Source organism: Ammospiza nelsoni, chromosome 2, assembly GCF_027579445.1.
Source record: "Ammospiza nelsoni isolate bAmmNel1 chromosome 2, bAmmNel1.pri, whole genome shotgun sequence".
NCBI lineage: Eukaryota > Metazoa > Chordata > Aves > Passeriformes > Passerellidae > Ammospiza > Ammospiza nelsoni.
Genome location: NC_080634.1, coordinates 82,796,587 through 82,808,904, shown reverse-complemented (window position 1 = coordinate 82,808,904; position 12,318 = coordinate 82,796,587).

The window sequence follows — 12,318 nt, the reverse complement described above, 5'->3', positions numbered from 1 at the left end:
AAGGCTCTGAGGAGACCTCATTGTATCATGGAATAGTAGAATTATAGAATCACAGAATCCCATAATGACATGAGCTGGAAAGGACTTTAAAGATCATCTAGTTCAAACTCGCTGTCATGGTCAGGAGTACCTTTTACCAGATAAATTGCTCCGAGTCCCATCCAACCTGTCTTTAAACTCTTCTAGCAACAAGGTATTCACAATTTTTCTGGACAACCTGTTCTGGTGACTCACCACCCTCACAGTGAAGAATTTCTTATTAATATCTAATCTGTCCTCTTTTAGTCGAAAACCTTTTTGCCTTGTCCTTTCACTACAGATCTTTGTTAAAAGTCTCTCCAGGTCTCTTGTAGCCCACCTCTTAAGTACTTGAAGGTTACTGTAAAGTTTCCCTGGAGCCTTTCCTTCTCCAGGCTGAACAACCAACTGTCTCAGCATGTCTCCATAGTAGACATTCTCCATCCCTCTAATGCTCTTGGTGGCCCTTCTCTAGACTGACTCCAGCAGGCCCATGTCCTTGCTGTGATGGGGACCCCAGGGGTGGATGCAGCACTCGAGGTGGGGTCTTATGAGAGCAGAGTAGAGGGGCAGAATCACTTTGCTTGCGCTGCTGGCCATGCTGCCTTGGATGCAGCCCGACGTATGATTGATTTCTGGGCTGTTAGCATGCAATGCTGGGTCATGTTAAGCTCTGCATCCACCAACATTTAGCTCTTCAATACTTGAAGAAGGGCTTGAAGAGAACTGGAGAGAGACTTTTTGCCAGGTGAGTAGTGGCAGAACATGGGACCATGGTTTTAAGCTGAAAGAGGGTCTACGTATGTTGGACATATAGATTGGACACCTTTTACAACAAGAATGGCAAGACACAGGAAGAGGTGAGCCAGAGAAGGTGTGGATGCCCCATCACTGAAAAAGGTCAGGGCCAGGCTGAACAGGGCTTTGAGCATCTTGATTTAGTGAAAGATGTCTCTGCTATTATTTGAACCTAGAAAACATATTTTGGATTTATCAAAATCCTGAAAACTGCTTGATAACTTATGGGAGTACTAATGCTAGATTTGATTTTTCTGGTTAAATTGCTGCCCTAGACTGACAGACAGTGAAAGTTAAGAAAGAAAAATCTGACTTTAACAAATAGAACAGAGAAAAATTACAAGCAGCTTATGAATAATATTAGGATATAGCATCAGGATATCTGATTACCCTATATTATGGGAAATAAGATGAATGTAAAAATGACCCCTGTAGGATGCCACATGTCAATCTATAGGAAGAGGAATATGCAGTTCAACACTTTCCTAAAAGATTTTGTGTTTGGCAGAACATGGTCTGATTGCCTTAAGGTTCAGACACTTGTGCTGTTTGATAAATAATGCAAAGGGAAAAAAAATAGACCTGTCAAATTAAACATATCAGAAGCCCTATTAGGTCCCAAGAAAGAGGGAAATACGGAAATACATACCTCTCCTGGGTCCATTTCTAGCCACAGTATGTTTTACTCTCACAGTATGTTGGCAAGCCTTTTTATATCAACAATAAATGTGTGTTAACATATAGGACAACTTCCCAACTAAGAAGTGTGAATGTATCAGAAGTGACAATCTGGAATGTTAATTTTTTTTTCTGTTTATGTTCAAAGGACAAAAATAGCCAAATATCAAAGGTCTTGTTTACCTACATAATGTGCTGAGCATTGGAATTTCTACCATAAAGATTAAGCCTCATTAGAAGTACAGAAAGTGGCTGAAGGAGAAAAAGGAAATAATCAAGGCTGAAAATAACATGATTGCTTTTGTTGGAGTGTTTCAAACTTCACCTAAATGTACAAGAGCTGCTATATTAATTTTAGTACTAGAAAAAAATTCTTTGTACTTTCTATGACATGATATTATATGTGACATAATATCTACATCTGTAAAAGCTCTGTTAAGGAAACATCTGTGAGGCAAGGTTTATTAGTGCAAAGGTGGAACTATTCATATGCAACTATATTCCTTTTGGGACCAAACAACTACTTTTTAGGCCAATTAGTTCTGCATCAAGTGGAAGTACCAGCTCAGGTCAGCTCTCCATTACAGGGTTTAAACATGCCTCAAGTCATTACTGAATCTTTCAAGGTTTTACCTGATGTCATAAAAAAGCTTTCCCGTTAGCAATTTATTTAAATTGTGGGGATGAAAGTTTGCTCTGAAAAATCTGTTCCATTAGTTCCAGCTAGTCAAAAATACTGAATGTTTGAATATATGCAAGTCCACAAAAAATACAGGTCTATTCCTGCTATTTGTAACATCCAACAGAATATTATTATATCTGAAACGAAGACACTGACTACAGACATAATTTTGTCCTTTTCACAAAAAAGCACAACCCATCTGATTAAAAAGAAAAGCAGAGTCTAAAGCTATCTTTCCTTTTTTTTTTTTTTTCCCTTCTGGTTACCACTTATAGGCAGCATTACAGTCACAGATCAGCCAAAATCTCTGTTGCTTTCAGATGACAGGACTGAGACCAATCTGGGACTCAAATTGCCAAAAGCCTTACACAGATCTGCAGCAGTCCTTTTCTTTCTATTTAAAGGTTAATCCAGATCACATCTGAAACTGAGCATGTTATATAAAAGGGGTTTATGTGTATTTGACTTAGAGTTACTACAGTACCAAGAGTAATGCTCATTACAGTAGAATAAGTGCTAGTACTTTGAATAGTCTTTCCTGGGTTGCTCTCTGGGGATCTGTGGAGTAGTATTGTGAGCTTATGAATATAAAAGCAGTCTGAACATAAATTCAAGCTACTTTAAGAAAAAGCAGTTTAATCATGGCACAGTATATAATATAATGATCCTCTTAGTTAGACTATAATAAGATAAACTTTAATCATAATCAGAGTTGTACTTGCGGGTGCATTTACAGGACATTTTTGCCACAATATTATGCAAAGTTATGAATTTATTTCTCCCTGTGCATGTGATTTGAATAAGGTAGGGAAAATGGTCCTGTATACTGGGAAAGATCATCTTACTCATGCGGCAAAAGCTCACTTAAGGCAGTTTTTTGGTATGATCTACACCAGTTTTTAAAGTTAAGCGTTTTCTTTGGAGTTTTTATATGATATTCAGGATTACAAGAAAAAGAGTTTTTATTAGAAAATTGCTCAAAGAATGGAATTGCTAAGCTAATAACTATGAAGTCGGTAATTTTTCTAGTCTTTCTTTTAATTTGCCTCTATCACAGAATTTAAGGTGTCTAAGTGTGCAAACTTATTTTAAAATGTTGTAGTATCTCTGAATGATGCCTGATAACTGAGAGGTGATTCTATTAATTAGTAAATGATTGTGTAGTCATCCAAATAGTTTTTTGCAAAATTGTCTGCAGACATGAAAGCTCTGTTTGATGCCATAGTTTCCAAGTGTTGGCCTTTCTAGATCTGCACCATTGCACAACAGAATAGACTGATGACATTAATAACTGGTTACTGAATATGTGAGGTATTTGGATATTTGCAACACTTTCAGTTTGTAGTTGAGAGTCAATTTTAAATATTTGATGATCTTTCATTATTTCAGCTTGCAGTACTGTTGCTGGCTTTTCATTCTTCTGATTCTCTTACCTGTAAATGTTTAGTGCAGTCATTACACTATCAGTAACTAACACTAGATTGACATAATTATAGTTCTTTGCTACATCATCAGAAGGAGAAATGAACAAGTGACCCAAGTTTTGGTCATTTCTTTGTTATTGTGGCTGTGTACCCAAATGATTGAGTAATGATCAGGGCAAATATTCAAGCATATTCAAGTGTTGTTTTTATCTAGGATAGAGTAAACTTTTTTCACAGTAGCTGGATAGCTTCATGGTCTATGTTTTGGATCAGTAAGTGTTTTGGATTTCTGCTGAAAAGTGTTGATAAGACAGTGATGTTTTTGTTATTACTGACCAGCACTTGCCCAAAGTCAAGGCCTTTTCTGCCTCTCACCCCACCTTTGTGGTGAGCAGGTGCATAAGGAGTGGGGAGGAGAGGCTGGGACAGCTGACCCCAACTGATGATCCCATATCATGTAACATCTTGCTCAGCATATAAAGCTAGGGGAAGAAGGAAAGGACACATTTGGAGTGATGGCATTTGTCTTCTGAAATAATCACTACTGCATGATGGTGCCCTGTTTTCATGGAGATGGCTGAACACCTGATGGGAAGTGTTGAATTAATTCCTTGCTTTGCTTTGCTTGTATACATGGCTTTTACTTTACTGATTTAAATCACTTTATCTGAAACCATGAGTTTTCTCACATTTACCCTTTTGATTCTCTCCCACATTTCACAGAGGGCAGAGGGTTCAAGAGGCTGAGTGGTGCTTATTGTCATCTGGAGATGACAATGTGTCACTCTGTTTTCCTGCGCACCATGCAGGGCAGCACTTAGAAAGGTTTGTTCCGTTCTACTACATTAGAATATGCTATTCAATTTTTCCAGGTATCTGTCAATCCTACCAGTTTTCATAAAACACCTTGAAAACATTTTGTTTATCTGGAGTCACAAGAGTGACTGGGTCAAGAATCTAAATATTCAGGTCACAGAACTTTCTGCTATGCTACAGGTGCTATCCAGTGTGCACACCTGACTTCTTTCTCTGGAAAAGTCACAGTGATTGAATGGGATGAAGTTGATGCATGATTAAGATGGCATTGGAGAATTTAGGAGAATTGACTCTAAAACTGGTCACAGAGAGGTGGCCTTGAGCTGAGGTGTCAACACTGAGAATAGAAGAAGATCTGATACAAGGACTCTACATCCTGCAGAGCTGCACAGTTATCCAGGGGACGACTGAGCCTCCAGGGCCACCTCCTCTGCTTCCTGATGTTATAAGAGGACAAACACAAGAGGAACCCAGGAAGAGTCTCTATAAATTTGTGTCCCGTTTTTAACAAAATCAAACCAAACCAAACACGTTTTTTAATGGAATACTTCCAATCTGTAGATGGTACACCTTAAAAACATCATCAGCCTTAGATTCATAATAGCACCAGAGTAGATAGATAAAAGTCCCAATGGACTTTTCAATCAGTGTTACGAACCAGTGTTAGTCAATATCTTCATTAATAGCATAGACAAAAGGATTGTGTGCACTCTCAGACAATTTACAGATAAGTGGCATGGATGACACACCTGGATGTGAATGCTGTCCAGAGGGACCCAAACTGGCCTGAGAAGTGGGTCCATGGAAATCTCATGTGGATTAACAAGACCAAGAGCAAGATGCTGCGTCTGGGCTGGGACAACCCCTGGTATTAACACAGGCTGGGGATGAGCAGATCAAGAGCAGCCCTGCCCAGAAGGACTTGGGGGTCCAGGTGGGTGAGAGGCTGGACATGACCCAGCCAGGTGCACTCATAGCCCAGAAAGCCAAAGGTGTCCTGGGCTGCATCCAAAGCATCGTGGGCAGCAGGGCCAGGGAGGGGATTCTGCCCCTCTGCTCTGCTCTGGTGATGCCCCACCTGCAGTGCTGCATCAGCTCTGGGGTCTTCAGCACAGGAATGACAGGGACCTGTTGGAGAAAGTCCAGAGGAAAGGCACCACGATGATTAGAAGGATGGAATACTTCTTCTATGATGAAATTCAGAGAGAAGGGGGATTGTTCAACCTGAAAAAGAGAAGACTTCAGGGCAACCTAATTGCAGCATTCCAGGATCTAAAGAGAACCTACAAGAAAGATGTAGAAAGGTGTTTTACAAGGTCATATAGTAATAAGAGAGAATGGCTTCAAACTGGAAGAGAGTAGGTTTGGATCAGATATTAGGAAGAAATGATTTACTGTGAGGGTGGTGACACACTGGGACAAGTTAAGAATTTGTGAATATCGTGTCTCTGGAAGTGCTCATGGCTAGGTTAGATGGGACTTTGAGTGACTTGGTCTGGTGAAAGTTGTCCCTGCTGATGGTAGGAGAGTTTGAACTAGATGACCTTTAATATCCCTTAAAACACAAGCCATTCTATTATATCTAACCTAAACCCATTATCCTGCCTAGGTTAAGTGAAAATTCTCATGAAAGTAGGTCATATTTGGGATATTCTGTGTAAATCTTGTAACAGTGTGGGTTACTATTAGAGACGTGATTGCAAGTATTTACTGTTACATCCTTCTTGAGAAAGAGCCTGAAATATTTAAATTTACCTTTTCATGCTTCATTGAAAATTTGAATGCAATGATAAATAAAGAACTAACTTTTGAACATATAGCATCTGTTGAAATTATACATTTTCGCAAAGGCAATACACAAAAGGACCTGGTGAAAATACTTGCAGGTTTTTACATGAAACTCAAGTATAAAATTACTTCTCTTAAGAGTACCTATAAAACAGTCATGTTAATTCTGTAGGTAGCAGCCAATGTGGGAAAATTAATGTCAGAAGAAAAACTTGTATATAATGCTGTAATCACTTAGAATTTTTTCCCCTTTAGAATGTTAATGCATAATACTTGGAGAATTGTAGCAAAAGTATATGTAAATAAATTCAAGGCTTCTTGTCCCTGTCAAGTATTCCTACCTTTTTAAAATAACCTTTGTTCTGAGTTCAATTTGCATTCTGTTTTTGATTGCAATTTGCTTTTCTTTTGTAACACCCTAATAAATGCCAGCAGAGGCCTTTTTGCAGAGCACTAAGCTGCACATTCCTGAAGGGACCTGGGGCATGAGCTGGGTGGAAAGAGGTGGCTGAGAGCTGAGAAGGAGGTGCACTGCCACCAGATCCAGACTGATGGACCATAAGGGATAAAGGCTTTTAGGCATTTCTAGGGAGAAGAAACAAAGAGAAAGGAAACAGGGCTGATGAAATGCAGAGCCCAAAGACAAACGTTTCTATAGGGCTGACCCTTGCCTTTGAGCAGACAAATCTAGGTAAAAGAGCTGGGGCCTCTTGAAGGGAAGATATTCAGGACCTAGCCAAAACCTGACTGCAGTCTGCAGAGAAAAAAACCCCAAAGAATGCTGCAATCATTGTTATACATGGAAGAGGGATTGTGTTTATGTGGGACTTGCGTTACAGAGATTTTAACTCTTGGCAAGTGGCATGGCAAAACAAAAATGGTTTTGTAGACCAAAACAGTGCTGAAGGCCTCACGATTAAATTGAAAGGCAGTTCAGAGGTGTCTGCTTCATAGTAGCTCCATTTTGGCTGCATGTCAAATGCTCCTTCCTGTTCAAACCTAAAACGCCATTGTTAAGTGCACCCTGAAATGGTGTAGTATATTATGTCAAACCAGACATGACTTACGGAAAGGATGCTGGCAGAAAATATTGATGATACAATCTTAGCCTGAACCCTATGTAAGAATCATTAAAAATGTATTGGAAAGAATCCCAAAGGTATTTAAAAACACATAAATGATCTTTGAAGGATGTGTATGAAAAGAAGAAAGAAAAAAGGTAAATGCTGAAAAAACCCTCTTCAGGTTTCCACACAGACTATGAATTTACTTATTAATAATGACCATAGTGAACAGTAAAATTTGTGTCTTATATTCCTGCTATTATGTATTTTTACATACACTTGCATGGAAAATTAAAAAAAAAACCTAAAATAGCCAACTTAGAATTTAGATCATGTCTGGCTGACTAAGCCAATGCTGTAGGAAAAATATTAAGACAATTATTAGAATAATTATTCTTAGACAAAGTCTTACTATATTCTACCCATTTATCTGCTCTTTTTCTCTATTTTCATTATCTTAGTGTCAACTATAACATATTGCTATGGAAATAAAGGTATTGTTCATTTTAGCATTTGCATTTAGTCTAATGTTCTGATCTGGAAATTATGCTTCATTTCTGTCAACAATACAGTTTACTAAGTCCTATCCTTTCTTCATCCACTTTTATAAAAAAAAGTAGTTTTTAATGTTACTTGCCATCTTTTATTATATGCAGGCTAATTTCTATAAAAAAGAAAATTATTCTATAATTTATACCTAAAACAAAACAATGGTCCTTGGAAAAAAAATAAATGCAGAGGGGAGATCTAATGATAAAATTCAAATTTGGTTTGTGAGAACCACTAGGAACTATACCTTTCCTTAGCTCTATAAGTCTGAAATCCTGACATCCCAAAGCCAAGCCATTTAAATAGGTGTGTAATATATTTACTGTTTTCATATGGTAGATGTGGAGCACTTTTTTATAAAAATGGTCATATTCCTGCAGTAGGCTGGATTATTAGAGGTTTTATGAAAGTGCTGAACTGCAGTCTCCAGAGATGTGGTATCTGTCACTGCCATATTAGATTTAAGCTGTATACAAATTCCTTTCTCCTCTGAGGTAGAAAATATCAAAGCTTAGATAGAAAAAAAACTACAAATCCTAAGAAGGAAAAAGATGTAAGTACTATTTTGTGCTGAAGTCATGTTGCTCAGAAAGGTAATAAGAGCTAAAAACATCAGGTTCACAAATTTCAAAAGACACCAGCGCTGGAGAGTGATGAGCACTGTTGGGTTATTGTCCCACCATTTCTCTCTGGGCATATCATTAGCCGGAGCCAGTCCTGAGGATGACTTGCTGGCATGCAAAACTGGCAGCTTTCTGGGATTTTAAGCACCCTAGGGGCCCTACTTGACAAAAGGATGTGGAATACCACTGATAAACACCTTATGCATGCTGAGGGATGTATGTAGTTATCATTGCAAGAAGGTATTTTACATCTGTATGCTGTACTACCCTCCTTGAATAGATGCAGATTATAACTGCATAAAACACTCATTTAACAGTAAACTCCATCAGGATAGGAGAGATTTTGCTGTTTTGACTCTGTCAGAGTAGCTAAAAAGCAGGATTTTAGGAGATGACAGAATGTGGTAACAAGAGAGTATTACTCTTCCTATTTGCACATAAAAACTGGAGGAGGGAGAGAGGCACTGGTTTAACAGGGCCACATACAAATATAATGACAGAGCACAGAACAAATATGGGTGTCTCTCTACCAAGTTCACTGATCTAAACTATCTTTTGTTCATTTTCCCAAGTATGCCATACCCTGGGGTCTTCTATACCACTCTGCTCTGCAATGATGAAAGCTTAGCTGCTAAAACTGTTGGTTTTACTGGAAGGCAATTTATAATATGTCTGGGTTTGACCATATCTGTCATTTTTGGTGACTTCCCCTATATTAATAAATCAAATTTGAAAATGACGCAAAACAGCTTATTTTACTTTGGAGGTCCATTTGAAAGAAGTTCAGTTCAGAGAATTTTCAGTTTTCACATCAAGCTCTTAGTTTCTTTGATGGGCAGTAGCAGAGTTTTAGCTTTTAGCCATTTTTATAGCTATCATCTCCTAGTTTCCAAGATTTCTTTCTCTGTAAAATGGCTTGGACTTGTTACTTACTTAATTTGCACATTATCACTACGTGGGATGGAAATGCCTAAGGACTGAGCTTTCTTTAAGAATCAACTTTATTTGAATTTGTGGTGAGTGGCATTTTGTTATCTGGTGATCTTTTGAACTGGGATAACTTAAGTGAAAAGACAAAGAAGACTTTATATATTGGATAAATAATTGGGTATATATTTGTGGATTTATTGTTATTATGAATTCTGGGTTCATTTTCCTAAATTTGGACCACAATATTTGGACATGCTTGCTGAAGGTAAATGTGGTCAAGTAAGAAACAATAGTGAACGTCCATTATGGTTTTCTAGCTACTGACTTCATTGATTTTGCTCAATTAAGATAGGTTTTCTAAAATTCTTTATTGGTAATCCCTGGCATTACTTCTGCATTTTCTCTCTGGTTATTTCTTCAAGAGAGGTGAAGACAAAACTGAGAGCTTATTCCCTGGTTGATTGTTTATTTGGCAATGCTGTCATTTCATTTGTTTGTTTATTTTTAATTTGCTTCTAAAATAATATTTCTTAAGTGCCAGGGAGGATGATCAGATTTGATGGTCAAATTAACATATCACTTGCACATCTGTTCAATGAATTCATGAGATTAAATCTGGTTTTCTACATCTGACACCCTAGAATCCTCACAGAGTACATACAGTTTACAACTTCACTACATATTTTATATTAGATATACTACTTCATCTGACACATACTAAGCATTTACTTGGAGTGAATTGTGTTTTCTACAAGTGTTAATAATTTTTGACATTCTCTCTAGCAGCATCAGGTAACTACAAAATATGCATCGACTGTGAAGATGTAATAATGTAGTAAGATAAATTCCACTACATCAATCCTACTTCAAAATATGTTGAAGGAAAAAGCTTCAAAACTTTATTCTTCAACAACATGCTTGAACTGTTATATTTACAAAATCACATACTTAAGCTAATTAATTGTGTTGTAATTATTGCATCTGTAGAAAAGGAATATAATGTTCAAAATAAAGAAACATTGGTATGAATTCATTATGATTAAATTAGAGTGTCCTTCAGAGATGATTCAGTGTTTGAATGCAGGGGAAGCATCCAGAAACTCCCACCCAGACAACAGATATGTCCATTATAGTGTGTCATTGTTAATTAAAAAAAAAAAATATTTATGCTATCCAATAATATTATGCAAATCCCTTTAACAATTTAAAATTAATAGTAAATAGAAATGTGTAACCTTCAAAGTGTAGATCACTTAGAATATAAAATAGCAAAAGGATTTTAATGCATTAATGCCTCTTACATGATTAATTATATATAATAAGTAAGGTAGATGCATACTTTCATATATATCATCCATAGACTTTTTTTTAATATGTCATTTGGGGACTTGTTTCACTCATATATTGATTTTTTTACAGATCCATATTACCATTTAATAATTTTGTTTGCTGTTTCTCTTTTAGACGGGCTAGAAAAACAGCTAGTACTTTATTATTTTAGTCAGTAGTTCAGTTCACTGGAACATAAGGAAATATTAAGCTCTGGACAAAATAATCTAGGCACAGAAATGGAGTAAAACAAGTACTTTGTACCAAACCAGAATTTCTTCCAGACACCTTGGGTCAATCTGAACCTGTCCATGAAAATATGCTCTATGATTATTTGCAGGAAGAAATCAAGGGTCCTTACATGGTCACTTTTCTCAACTATGAACTCTGACTCTGTTGATGGGAAGAGGTTTTTGAGGACTCAAATTCAAATTCCAAAACTATTCACAGGCTCCCAACCAGCACTATCTTGCTAAGCCTTCTAAACCTTCAGTTATTAATGGTTTAGGGTATAAAATAGGTTTCAGAATACACTTCCCAGGGCCTCCTTTTTCCTTTCAGTCTTAAAATATCTTTATTGTCCATACTAAAGCATCAGTAATTATTTTAATTCTTATTTTTCCCCTCTGTACAAGGGACTGTAAATAAAACAGAATAGTGACTCCTGTAAATGGCCAGTTGATTAACCATGCGATCACCACACTTTATCTTCAGTTTTACACCAGCATATATCTGCCCATAATACACTCTGCTAAAGGCCTCAAGAACAGTAATCAATGCCTTGGCATGTGGGAAAACAGTATTTTAATACCATTGTATTAACTCTTAGAGGGGGTTTTTACCTGATTTGTTATTATTTACCACATTATCATTGTGTCCTCCTCCATATGACTTTTCACAGATTTGTTGACATTTCACACATTGACTATTACCTCCTAAAACCCTTTCTGCATCCCCTTAATCTCTCCTGTCATTTTAATTCCTAAACCTCCTGCTGCTGTCCTTTATCTTTCTTGCTCCAACTGCGTTTTCATTTGGACCTCTCCAGGTGTTCTCTGATTTCAGGTAAAAGCTGCCTTTGTTTCCCTCTATAACATCTAGTGGTTATTCATAATTTTTTTATGAATAATTTTTGTTTCAGAATCTGGACTCTGCATTCTTGTTTCACTTTTAAGATTGACCTGTCTGCTTTGAGTTGTAAGGATGCTGATCTTTTACTGAAAGATCAAAGGAGCAGACGAAATTTAAATACATTTCATTGAGAGAGGGCTCATGATAGAAAAACATACCAAGGAAGCCGGAGGTTGAAATCTGACCCTAAAAATGTTAGATTAGAAACAAAATTAAGAAAGTTGCATGACTTTTTCTAGACAGTTCTGTAGGAAAAAATTTAAATCCACATTGGGGAAGGGAGGTGGGGAGGGATTTGGCTGAAGTAAATGTTTCTCAAAGTATTTAATTGACTGGAAAATCCAAGAGTCTGTCAAATCTGTTTTAATCAAAAAAAAATCAGCCAGGCCTAATAATTAGCTACCAGGGCAAATTGAAAACAGTTCAGTCTCCCTCATTAGAAGTTTTAAACTGAAGACTGGGCACCTCCACGAAGGCTGACTGATGCT